At 46.1% G+C, this 13794-nt stretch overlaps 1 protein-coding gene across 3 annotated transcripts in view; it reads right to left on the bottom strand.

Annotated features, from left to right (window-relative positions):
• TANC2 (tetratricopeptide repeat, ankyrin repeat and coiled-coil containing 2) overlaps positions 1–13794 on the bottom strand; it is a 213886-nt gene that overhangs the window by 113517 nt on the left and 86575 nt on the right. The gene's annotated exons all lie outside the window — the stretch shown is intronic.

The raw sequence follows: 13794 nt of genomic DNA, 5'->3' as shown, positions 1-13794 counted from the left end.
GCACCTACACTGCCACTTCTGTACCTTTTTAATTGTATAACAAACATTTTTGGAGGTTTTAGACTCGTAGTGTCACAAAGGTAAGTCGGGTTCTGAAAGTCAAGCTCTTCCCTGCTGACACCAGCAGCAGCATTAAAGCCTGAAGGTCAAGTTCTTTCCACGTTGCACTGAAGCAATACTGTGTTCAGTGCAGTTGTAGGAGACTAATTAGGATTTGCAATTACTCCACAGTTAATTATTCATCTGATAATGTACAATCTGGAAAAGAGCCCATCTCCGTTTCCCAGCTCCGTCCTGGCTGGGGGGTGCTCCAGCACTCAGCCTGAAGCTACAGTAAAAAAGATGTTACTTTAAATATTGCTTTTTGATAACTGTAACTGAAAACCACAAATCGCAGAATCTGGGATATGGACGAGACCTCAGAAAATTTTAGCCAGTTGCTTCCAGAAATTCCCGTTTAAGCTCATAACGTAGCTCTCGGGGAAGCTGAGAGGAATTTTCCGGTGTCTCACCTGGACTCTGCAAGTCACAAACCCTGGAGCATCTCACCCGCCCCCGACTCCGCATCCGTAAGCGCCGCCAGCTCCGGGGGCTGAGCAGCTGGAGCCGTCCCTACACGGTGACTGCACCGTTAGGAAAATGGATTATATAGTATGATAATAGAAGCTGTCTTTAAGTTATTGAATCCCTATTGTACTGCTTTGAACGATGCTGACGTGAATAGGATAGATTTAAGAAAGAGACAAATTTAGATGGATGGCCCAATTTTCTGAACTGCTGACCACCCACATTCAATCTGTGGGCATTTACGATCTCCGGGAGTCAAATCCAGAACAGAGACATTTATGTAAAATGGAAATCACTGGGACTTTTATTTGCAAGGTTATTTTTTTCTTTAAAAAAGTAGACTTTTAGAATTTATCCTAGATATCCGTATCACAACCAAACACAACCACCTGCTCCTTGGAGGATGGGTTTAACCTGGCCCTTAAACCTCCCCTCCTTTATACCACCCCTAAAATATCTCCAAGGGGGCACAAAGCTGTCTTTCACCTGTAAAATAAAGAAAATTCCGAGCTTATCCCAGGTCACTGCATAAGAACACAGAAGACACAAAGGATAATAATTGCCTGCTTTGCTACCAGCCCCAATTCACCTGTGAGCTGTCGCTGATGGCACAAGGTACCAGGAGCCGCAGCTGAGCTCCGAGAGCATCACGTTTAGTGTAGAACTATCAATTATTTCATTTTAACGTGGCTTTCAAAGTACAGATAACTTTGAACTCCAGCAAAGCGCTGTTGTACTGGATTATTCCCTCTTTTGGTTTTAGGTCTTTAAAAATAAGTGCAGTCATTTAATTGAGTGTCAAAGAAAAGATGTAAGAGCTCCGAGATGCCTGTGAATGGGTATTATGGAAAGAAGCTGTAACTCGCCTTTCAAAGTTGACAGTAAGACCTAATACTCTCTTTCTAAGTTCAGAGAAAGGACATAACTAGGTTTTTTTTTTTCCTCCCTGGCCACGTGTTGATGCTGCAGCCGAATTTACACACACTTGAGCGCACTCGGTTCCCCCCGGCCTCACCGGGGAAATGTGAGATAGCTGATAACAGAACCAGCCTGGGGTGTTTTTTAGGTGTTCTGACACCGCTGCCGTAAGGAACTACAGCAGCTCCAACACACACACCCCCCGCAGCCAGCTCAAACGAGCATCCTCCGGTGTAGCAATAAAGGCTAACCAACCGCCCGGCCACACACGCACCCCCCGAAAGGTCAACGGGTGGACCCGAGAGACCCCGACGCGGTCCGTGCTACACCTTCTGCTTCTGCACACCCTGCTTCTGCATAAACATTGAGTAATATTAAAAGCCGTATCAAAGCGCTCAGTGCCAGGAATTTTAAACAAGAATAAAAAAAAAAAAACCTTAACTCCCTGACTCATTGCATGTGCACGAGGAGTTCTAGAGACGCTGTAACTTTATGTCCCTTTATGTTCAGCATGTATTTGCTGAATATATATGCTTCAGAAAGCACATATATGCTTGAGATAACGTATATTTTTCTATATAAACAGCTAAAGCAGTAGGAGGGGAAGGGTTGGTGGGAGCTGTGTGCTGCTGGGCTTGGGGGGTGAGCCATAACCCACCCACCACCCAGCCCGGTGTCGGGTGGGATCCCAGTGCCATCCCACCACGTAACCTGGACTTTCCTGCCAGCTGAGACCTTCAGTCACCCGGTTCTTTATGATGTTTAAGTCTTGTTTGGTTTTAGACGAGAGGTTTTTAACGATGAGCCCCGCTGCAGTGCAGTGGCCGTGGAGGGAACACCGACCCACGGGGGTGTCACCCAGCCTGGCGCTGCGGGGACACCCCACTGTCAGACTCACCCCACCTACAGCCAGAGATTAATTACCTTTGATTACACCATCTTTGCACACACTGTTGCATTTTCTGATCCCCACGCGATAAATGCTTTTTCTGAATCTTACTAAAAATCCCTTCCAAAGAATTTCATAGAGAAACTTTTCCCCACTTGGAATTTATTGTGTTTAATTTCAAGGCAAATGCTCCAAACCCGGAGTCAGCATTTCAGGTACTGAACTCGGGAGTCAAAACCAGAGGAGATTTACTAGATGTTTGCCACCAGTCCAAGGACTTTCATCACAGATATAGCCCCCAGAGTGCAAACACATTGCAGTGAATTGCTTATTTCTAATAACATAAATAAAAATCCACAAACAGCTCCGAGATAGATTAGTCTCAAAACTTGTACCCTGGCTGGAAGGAGAGGTAATTTGTCCAAGCAGTACAGGGATTATTTTTATTTTTTTTTTATAATTTTTTTTTGTAAGAAAAATGTAAACAACCAACCAGCCTTTCTTTGTACTGCAAAAAACAAATTAATTTGAAAATAAGACATTCAGATTCTTTTGTAGTGAGCTATACATAAATTAAAAGGTATTGCCCAAAAAGTGAAAGAAAAATAATAATATTCCAAAAACGGCAGGAAATCTGCAATTGAGTTTTAGATAGAGTCACCCAAGAGCTAGACTAAAGGATACTTATTTCTTTTAATCCTTAATTTTCAAGAAGAGACAGGTAACGGCAGCGTTATATGACAGAAATAAATAAAAGCTCCTACGGAGATGTGAAACAGGTTGTCCTCTTGGATTGAAATACCGCATGTGGTTAGGCTCTCAGGCATTTTTATCTCTCGGAGCAGAGGAATGCTGGAAACAGTAAATCAGAGCCTCTGAAGAGCCATCGGGAGGGGAACGGAACAACCGGGAGCAAAAACCAGCCGGGAGAGAGATAGAGATAGAGCCTCCCCCTCCCCAGCACGGGGCCGCAGGGAAGAAATCCCAACCCAGCACCAGGCGCTCAGGCTTCTGTACCCAGTGCTCCCTTATGAGAAAGTCCAGTCTTCACGGCAATGGAAAAAAAAGTCAAAAATCCAACATAAATGTGATTTATGTTACTCTGAAAGCAGAAGATAAAGTAAAAGAAACAAGAAAATGAGAATATGCCATTTCTCCTATCTCCAGCCCTCGAGGAGCGTACTGTGATTTTTCACTTATTTATTTATTTTGCTTCTGGACTGGGTTATACTGGAATAGATGCCACAAGAGGACTGGATGGAGAAGGAGAGAAGCAGAAGGTTAATGAGATCCGGGGTCGGGGAGGTGGGAGGTCGTTTCGTCCAGGAGAGCGTGTGTTGCCCAAGGCGGGGGGGGTGGTCTGCGGGATAGAAAAGCCCATCGAGGCAGAGACCAAAGCGCTGGGTTGAGAGATGGATCCATCCATCGGCAATGGATCCATCCATCCATCCATCGACCGGGAGGAGGGTGGGGAGCGGGGATCGATCGGTGGCCGAGCCACAAGGTCACCAGGCTCCGTGGGGACCGGGGGGAGGATGCAGGAGCAGATGGAGCATCTCTCTCTGCCACAGACCCGCCCCAGAGCTCCTCACCCATCTGACAGCGCAAAACCAATTTTCAAATAACACACCTAATAACTAGCAATAATAAATAATTAAATCCAGCACTCAACGATTTAGAAGCTTCAAAAAGAGCGTAGATACCTAAGGCACACACATACAGCTTTTTTTTTTAAAAAAAAAAATAAAATTTAGCTTCCAGAGCTGCAGCAGACCTCAGCAGCGCCGGGAACACCTCCGCGCTTTCCAGCTACTTCTGCCAGCCTTTTAAGATAATGACAATTTTCTTTTTTCTTTTTTTTTTTTTTTTCACTGAACTGCAAAAATGCAAATTAGAAACATTCAGAAACATTATAACCTGAGCTTGTCAAGCAATTTAATACCTCTATAATCCTTCTTTCCCTTCAAAAAAATTCAACCCACTTTAAATACGTCAGAAAGCCTCTGCAATTCACCCTGGAATTTACCTGATTTTGGCCCTTTAGGAACAATTTTATGGATCCTGGCAGCTCTCTTTGATGTTCTACCTACACAGATCTGTAGTATTTTTGAAGGGTCAACTCTAGCACCTCTGTTAATGTCACATACAGCAAGAATGGTCTCTTGGCTGCGTAAGAAAGGTCTTATTTACCAAAATCAGAAGTTTTCTCTTTAAGAAGGGTGCTGGTGCTGCTCAGCGAGCTCCGAGCCTTCCCCAGCCTGCCCAGAGGAGTGTACACAGCCCACACCTGACAACAACGAGAATTCCCATTTGGGAACGGTCCTGCTGGTAACCGGACCAGCACCCACCCGGGGACCCCACTGGGAAGAGTGGGGGCTGGGGGTGGGTTTGTTGGGTTGTGGGTTTTCTCCCTGGGGAGTTCACAAGTGCTTGTAAATCTTCATAGCATTTCCTTGAAAATCAAATATATCATTTTATAAGCACAGTTATTAGGTTTGCTCTTTTCAAGAAAGCATTCAAAACCTACAATGTTTTTGAATATTATAATTTTAAAATACTGTTTCTGTTCCGTCCTTTCAATTCCTATAATGAAATCTGCCACATCTTTCAGCTGCAATTGCTTACAAGCAGATGAAATTTCTTTATGATTTATTTTGCAATTCTGTGACTTGTTTCATAGCTACCATACTCTAACCCTTCAGACACATGATGTAGGGTAGCGCCCCTGGGAGACACTAACAACGTGTCTGTCCTCCAGAGGACATTTTTGGTTCCCTGGTTATGCTTTTACTTCCAAAACCAGGCTCTGAATATCATTCAAATTACACCTGAAATCGATTTCAGCCAGTGTCTCACTAGAAGAACTGGGTAACAGTTCACTCAGTGAAGAGCATTTGCCTGAATATGAAACGGATTTGTCTTATAAATCAAAAATTCACAGAATCAGAATCACATGGGGTTGGAAGGGACCTCTGGAGATCATCCAGTCCAACCCCCTGCCAAAGCAGGTCCACCCAGAGCAAGTCACACAGGAACGTGTCCGGGGGGGTTGGAATGTCTCCAGAGAAGGAGACTCCACCACCTCTCTGGGCAGCCTCTCCCAGGGCTCTGCCACCCTCAAAGGAAAGAAGTTCCTCCTCATGTTTAGGTGGAACTTCTTATGTTCAAGTTTGTGTCCATTCCCTCTTGTCCTGTCACTGGGCACCACTGAAAAAAGACCGGCCCCATCCTCCTGACACCCACCCTTTGAGTATTTATAGGCGTTGATCAGATCCCCCCTCAGTCTTCTCTTCTCCAGACTAAAAAGCCCCAAGTCCCTCAGCCCCTCCTCATAAGGGAGATACTCCAGGCCCCTCATCATCTTTGTGGTCCTCTGCTGTACCCTCTCCAGCAGTTCCCTGTCCTTCTGGAACTGGGGAGCCCAGAACTGGACCCAGTGCTCCAGATGGGGCCTCACCAGGGCAGAGCAGAGGGGGAGGATGACCTCTCTCAACCTGCTGGTCAAACTCTTCCTGATGCCCCCCAGGATGCCATTGGCCTTCTTGGCCACAAGGGCACATTGTCGGCTCACGGTCATCCTACTGTCCACCAGGACCTCCTAGGTCTTTCTCCTCAGAGGTGCCCTCCAGCAGGTCAGCCCCCAAAATTCTTATATTAGCAAAGAGAAAAATAGAATAGTTATATGCAAAGAGTGAGCACCTATGGAACGCCAGAAATAAATGATACCCTTTATGATTTTGATCTCCAGTTACGTAACTGCAGAGTTTTATCTAACGACTTCCCTCTCTCCATGTGACCCAAATCTGTCCCGTTGCTATGTACATCTGCTTTAAATTATTCTGAGTCCACTTGAGCTATCTTTGGAAAATGTCCTTGACCATTTCTGCGCATCCCCCTAATCTCAGAATTAATGGAAGATTTTTTCATTAGTCTTGTTTACATCAAGAACAGATTTTTAGAAATTTGACCAATAAGGGATGTAACTACCCCAGATGCATTGCTTTAAATGTCCTTTTTTGTACTGCTGCTCTTCGGATACTTAGTGGTTCTGTGAGAACAATGGAAAAACGGTCCCACCAACTGAAATGACACCGCAGACAAGTGGCAGAGTAAATATATTCTCCTTGTATGTTGATATAAAGCCCTGTAGCTGGCCAAAAAACGAACACTGTGCTACGAAGGTGGTCAACCTGCGGCTCTGACTCCGTGTCCCTGCCCTGCTCCAGCTCCACGGGCTTCACTGGCTGCTCCGTCCCATCATTTCCACAAGAAACTACACAAGCTCCCATCATTAATTCCACTGAGTCAGTCCCTTGCACGAGTTCCACAGACATCTCCTCTAAGGAGAAATTCAAACAGAAGAAATTCTCCCCTGCACGGCACATAAATACGGCTTCCCAACCGGCCCTTCCCACTGCCTCTGCTGCTGATGGCCCTTAATAGTCCTTCAAACAGACTGGCAGAAAGACAGTTATTTTTAATCAGAAGCCATACAGAGCCAGAGACAGGCAGCAAATGTAATTTCAATGCCATCATAAAATCTAATTCAATGCATTTCGTGTTCTAGATTTAAAAAAAAAAAAAACAAAACCCTCTGCAAGCACATTTGGGGATGAATTTTCCTGGATTTCAGCTCCCATTTAAGCACCAAAGAAAAGGAAGTGCGGGAAATGAGAGGACATTGAGTGTGCTGATCACTGAACTTAGGTATAAAAAAAAAAAGGAAAAAGTCCACAATTATCATAAATATGAGCCTGGGTGCGCGGAACATTTCCTAAAAGTGGGATTACACTTAGATCCCTGAAAAAGTTCCAAAGCTCCCTAATACACCAAGGACACTGTGACCGAGGCAGTGAGTCCCCACTGATGGGAAGCAGAGATACAATTATTTCTTCCTTTACAGTTTTGGCATTTTTATAACTCTAAAAACATCACCTGATCATAAACACGGGGCCGTGCTCCCAGCTCCCAGCACACAACCTCTCATCAAACACTGACTGATCAAAGGGCTCCACTCTTAAATTAAAGTGTCTGGGGTTTATTCTTTAGCTCTTTGAACTGACCTTTTACCGCAGACAGGTTTGAGGACGGTACCTTACACTCTTAGTGGTGCAAAGGGTTTTTAAAATACGATACACAATCATAAAAGAACAAATACTACCTTCAAATATTATTTGTTTGCTAAAATCTGAGCAGGACACGTAAGCAATATTGTGCACGTTTGTTTTGCTATATCGGGCATGTCGCACAGCATCCACCCAAACCATTCTTTTAACTTCAGCAGCTGTTTTTCAAAACCACTCCCATTCCCTCCTCTTACCATTTTTCCCATCATAAACCCAACACAAATCTCACAAACGCACGTTACACACCACGACTCTTCAGAGCCAGGAGGAAGATGAAGAGCAGCCACGGTCTCATCTCTGATGCCGGGCAACTGGGTACCGCGTCCTACTTCTGTGAGGGAGCACAAACAAGCTCATGGTGGACACACAGTCGACCGGACTGTGGCACGGCTTCAACAGCAGCTTGGAAAAATTCCCTCCTCCTGAAGTTTTGGGATGATAGCAGCTGCCGTGGCGATTTTGGGAGGGGTGTCCCTCCAGACCCTGCAGGCAGCCGGCACCCTGTCTGCTCCTGGCCGAGTCAGCCCCGCTCAACTCACAGGGGCAAAAATAAAGTTGCAGGAAACAGTCAGAAATATTTACATATATATAAAAATATATATATATGGATGAGAAGCTCAACATGAGCCAGCAATGTGCACTGGCAGCCCAGAAAGCCAACCCCATCCTGGGCTGCATCAAGAGAAGTGTGGCCAGCAGGTCACGGGAGGTGATTCTACCCCTCTACTCTGCACTCGTGAGACCCCACCTGGAACACTGTGTCCAGCTCTGGAGTCCTCAACACAGGAAGGACATGGACCTGTTGGAACGGGTCCAGTGGAGGGCCACGAAGATGATCAGAGGGATGGAGCACCTCCCCTATGAAGACAGGCTGAGAGAGCTGGGGTTGTTCAGCCTGGAGAAGAGAAGGCTCCGGGGAGACCTCATAGCAGCCTTCCAATATCTGAAGGGAGCCTCCAGGAGAGCCGGAGAGGGACTCTTTGTCAGGAGATGGAGTGACAGGACAAGGGGTAATGGTTTTAAATTGGAAGAGGGGAGATTTAGATTAGATATTAGGAAGAAATTCTTTCCTGTGAGGGTGGTGAGGCACTGGAACAGGTTGCCCAGGGATGGCTGCCCCATCCCTGGAAGTGTTTAAGGCCAGGCTGGATGGGGCTTTGAGCAACCTGCTCTAGTGGAGGTGTCCCTGCCCATGGCAGGGGGGTTGGAACTCGATGATCTTTAAGGTCCTTTCCAACTCTAACCATTCCGTGATTCTGTGATTCTATGAAAACAAATTACAGTGAGGGGAATGATATTCACGCTGGAGAAGGATAAAGCATTCCTTGTTCTGCAGTCTGGAGGAGGGTGAGGAAGTCAAGGCAACTGGTGAGAGGGCAGAACTAATAGTGTGGCTCTCAGAGCACCGCATATTTTCACTTTGGAGAAGCTCTCCATAGCACCACTGACGTTCAAGGACTTTTTGCATAGGACAGAACAAAAAAAAAAGCATCCACTGGTCTCCTGTGGGCATTAAGACATGGGAACCAGGCTTGTGAAAGAACTGAGCAGCTTTCTACAAATGCAACCACCCGTCCCTCTATTGTTAGAGCTGGTAAAATGAGCGGTGAGCTTTCTGCCTCCATAAAGAGTTGAAACCAAACAAGAGTATCTCAAAACTTTGTAGGAAAAAAAAAGTAGAATTAATGATCACCGCCTCTAGACCGTAAAGTGTTTGGGAATAAGTACTGGAGCCGAAGGGAAAAGGGAAGACTAATCGGCACAACCATGACTCCAGCAACCATCATTCCCTCCCTTTTTGCCTCATTTAGCATCCCAGGATTTCCACTTATGACAGGCGTAAGCATAAGGCCAAGGGAAACTTCCAATTAAGCACAGCCTAAAGAACTCCCAAGGAAACCAATAGCTCCAGGAGCTGAGACAGAAGATTAGGTTTGTGTAACGACAGCAGGAGCACTGACGCAGGAGCCCAGAGACAGCGAGGATGGCACTGTCACAGCCGGGCTGGGGCTGCCATTGCCCCAGGACACTCGGACGCTGCCCTTGCACCGACACCGACCCCGTGGCCGCGCACGGCTGATCCCACCTGCCCGATGCTGAGGAGAAACAGAGCTACCACAGCACTAACAGAAGTTGCAACCATTTCCCAAATCTAATTTGACAGGTAGCATCTTCCTCAAATTGGCAGTATTGAAGGGTCTCTTCTCTTGAACAAAGAAAAATCTGGGGACAATGATTTAGTTTTGGCTAGAATTTATAATTATTAAATGTGAGTGCAGACCAATGCTCCTACGACACTTCATGGAGACACTGAGAAACACCACAGACCTTAGCAACAAGTGAGCAGGGCTGCTGGGAGTTCAAAAGGCACATTTTACCTATTCTGTCAGCAATAAATTGAGATCCTGAGGGTGGAGAAACGGCTGAAGATTTCAGTAGGATTCAGCAGATGCCTTTGATGACCAAGCATAATAAATACTCCAAAAGAAATTAAGCAGAAGACAAGCACAGAGACAGATTTGTTACCTGTTACCTACAGGGCAAAAAAAAAAAAAAAAAAAATCCATTCCAACTTTTCAATATGAATGATTTCTTGGTCTGAGACAGGATACTTTGTAGCTTTGCAAAATACGTTAGGTTAGAGATAAATCAATGTCCTGTTGTCTAAGCCAGAAGTGAAGTTACCCAGACTGAGATGCTGGGTAAGCTGTCTGTCACTAGAAGGTCCAGTGACTCCGGTGCATGATACGGCGACATCTTTCATTATTAGCCATGTCTTTGTCCCATCCCTAATGGGTAATTTTGTTTTACAGATGGAGCCATTAGCCCAACCAAGGAGCTGAAGATGGAGCCATTTGCAGACAAGGTGCTAAGAGGGCACTGGAGCGTGCAAGGACCATGGGGACAGGGCTGGGGGTCTGCGTTGGGCTGAGGGCCCAAGACCTGCAACCATTCCATGTACATCATCCACCGGAACAGTCCCTGAACTTACCTAATCCTCAGTTTTGTTCACAAAGCACCATGTTCTACACCCAAAGACAGCTATGTGGCATGGATGGTCAAAGCAATACAATCCTGGAGCAAAACCGTGACCCACGCTCGTACTGAGGACAAACCCTACCCATCAGCTTCCAACACAACCGATTCCTGACCAATCTGCAGAACTTGCTTCAAAGACCATCACGCTTTTACAGCCACACTGCCCAGGCTGCAATATTTGGGGGTATCAGGGGCAGGCTGCCCTTGCTATAAAAGACATTATACTAGATGAGGAAACTCCTCTGCCAGGAGTCACTCGTTCAAGGGGAAGCCTGACCTTGTCCATCAGCAACGGAAGGGGTAAGCACACAGTACAGGGAAGGTCTCCGATGCTCCATCCATGCAAGGAAGTCTCATATCAAGCACCTAAGTCACATCTGCCCAGATGTGGAAGCAAAAGGAGCTTCACACTGCTCCGCGCTGGCCCATCACCCACAGTTTCAAAACCAAGAGGGTTGGTTTGCCTGCGTACATAGCTACTCACTGGCACAACAGAAAGATATAAATATTCAATAAGCCAAAGTATTAGCACAAAAAAAAGTTACTGTTTCCCAACAGGCCAACCGAAAGCAAGCGCTCCTGTTTGAGGAGGCAGAACAACTCCTTAGACTCCCCAGGTCCCCTCCGGAGGTGCTGGGCTGCAGGCAGTCCTGCTGCTAAAGTATCCGATATGAAACACACTTCAGGGGCCATCTATGTTTTGGCAGTAGCCGCAACACTTCAAAGTTGGACAGTTCTTCACATAAACAGAATTTGGATCGTTTAAAGCCTTTTTCTCCCCTTTCTCCCTTTCTATTTTTTCCCCAGAGAGACGAAACCAAAACCTAGGGTGTGAAGGGAAGCTTCAAGAATACCATGTTATCTGATTTTTTTAAACAGTTAAAACACATGGCAATAGTAAATGGAATTCATATTATTTTCAGTTCTTGTTTTGAGCATCTCCCCTTGGCCAAGAAGGTTCAATAAGCCCTAAATTGTAACCCTGGTCACTATTCTCCAAGCTGCAACTTTTGAGTTTGCAGCAAACCCCACTACACCCAATGACAAATGGTCTATGGCTAATCCCAAACACAGAGACACACCTCAAAGTCCAAAACCACCTTCATTATGCCTCTCTCAGCAGCAGAATTTCAGACCAGGGTGGGGGATGTTTTGTTTTATCTAAGTTTTGGATGGTTAACCCAGGAATTTATTCCGAAGCTGTCTCCATATCCTGGCACAGCAGAAGGAACCAGCTCTGTCCTCCCAAGAGGAGCGCGAGAAAAGTCAATCGCTTCCATAGCAACCGCCGCCCCAAATTGCCACGACTCTTCTGCAATTAGGGCTGATCACAACGATTTCCCATTCCCTTCAGGTCAGTGGGCTTGATAACGCTGGGACAACCACAAGATTCAGCAGCGAAACCATTTGTCAGGCCAGGGAGGGTTTGATTATTCCCTTGCCTTCCTCCCAATTCATCACTGTCCACTCTGACAAGAGGTTGGACAAGGATCCTGCCGGCTGAATTTGTTTGGGGGTTTGTGGGCTTTTTTGGCTCATTGCCTATATTTTCACCACAAAAAAATCAGAGTACAAGCCTGTTCTGTCCATTCCCTGTTCAAGGCCCCTTTTTTAACACCTGAGAAATGTTCTGTTGTGTTTAAGAGAAGCGTGTGGTTTGGTGTAAAATGAAAAATACACGTTTTACGTCATGAAAAAAACGAAGCAGATGTCAACCTCAACGAAAGGGAAACAAAACCTTTAACCAAAGAAAGAGAAAAAGGAGATCTGAGATGAACGTAAACGCCTCTGCGATGGTGAATCGCCCTTCGCTGCCCGTGGCGGCGGCACGGCTGCGGCACCTAACTCAATTAGGGATGGAAACAGATGCTTCCAGCCTAATGGGCAACAAGCAAACATCCCCTGACCAGACATTAAAGATTTGTGTCCCAAAAGTTCTGAAGAAGAATTTAATCGAATTAAAAGATAATGTCATAACATACTTAGCCTTTGAAACATACTGACAAGGTAATAAATCACGCACAACGCAACTGCAACCACTGACCTAAGACAAAAGGCAATTACCTGAAAGCCCCATCCATCTCAGACTGTTTCCAACAGGTTTCCTGAGCGCTCAGAAGTCAGAACATGTTTTAGCTACCACGATAAAACCAGAAAGCAGTTCGAAGGAAGATGCCCGCGTGATACACACCTAAGCAGAACCAAGAAGCCAGGACGCCATTCACCACGGGAGCACTGTCACTAGGCAGGAGGGGTGAGGTGGGATAAATTTGGGGGGAAAAAACCATTACACATTAAATTGTGAATCAGCAGACCATTAGAGAAAAGGTTTAACACTTGAACTACAGAGGTTTGATGGTGAACTCCTGCTCTTCCATGTTATCCCCTTTAAAAGATAGATGGTGATGGCCATGCGGGTATCACCCCCGAGCTGTCCCACTCCCTTAGAAAGTCTGACAAGAAGGAAAATGCAACCACCTCTGATAAACAGGATGGGAGCAGAGACGGGGAGGGAGGATGGATCAAACTCCTTTCAGACCCTCCTTATAAAGTCACCACTAGGTCAAGAAACAAGGAACAGCTTCTCTGCCACAGACTTTCCACGTCAAAAAAGGCTTGATTGAACTCTATATGACCACTGCAATCCCAAAAGCTTCTACAGAAATATAATTCTGATAGAAATGGGTTTCTTAAAGCCAAGAAACAGGTTTTTTTAAGTCATCATCTCAAATACAACAACTTTAAAATGTGGTCCCATTTCTGCTTTCACTTAGGTACATTCTCCGGAGGTGATCGTCCCCCTGTACTGGGCACTGGCGAGGCCCCACCTCGAGGGCTGTGTCCAGTTTTGGGCCCCTCACCACAAAAAAAGACATTGAGGGGCTGGAGCGGGTCCAGAGAAGGGCAACGGAGCTGGTGAGGGGTCTGGAGAACAAGACTTATGAGGAGCGGCTGAGGGAGCTGGGGGTGTTCAGCCTGGAGAAAAGGAGGCTGAGGGGAGACCTCCTCGCCCTCTACAACTCCCTGAAAGGAGGGTGTAGCCAGGGGGGGTCGGACTCTTCTCCCAAGGAACAGGCGATGGGACAAGAGGAAATGGCCCCAAGTTGTGCCAGGGGAGATTCAGATTGGATATTTGGAAAAATTTTTTACACTAAAAGGGTTATTAAGCCTTGGAATGGGCTGCCCAGGGAAGTGGTTGAGGCCCCATCCCTGGAGGTATTTAAAAGCCGGGTTGACATCGTGCTTAGGGACACG

This window comes from Numenius arquata, chromosome 23, assembly GCF_964106895.1.
Source record: "Numenius arquata chromosome 23, bNumArq3.hap1.1, whole genome shotgun sequence".
In the NCBI taxonomy this organism is placed as follows: Eukaryota; Metazoa; Chordata; class Aves; order Charadriiformes; family Scolopacidae; genus Numenius; species Numenius arquata.
Note: the sequence above shows the minus strand (reverse complement) of the source record. Positions and strands in the feature narration are given on the sequence as shown.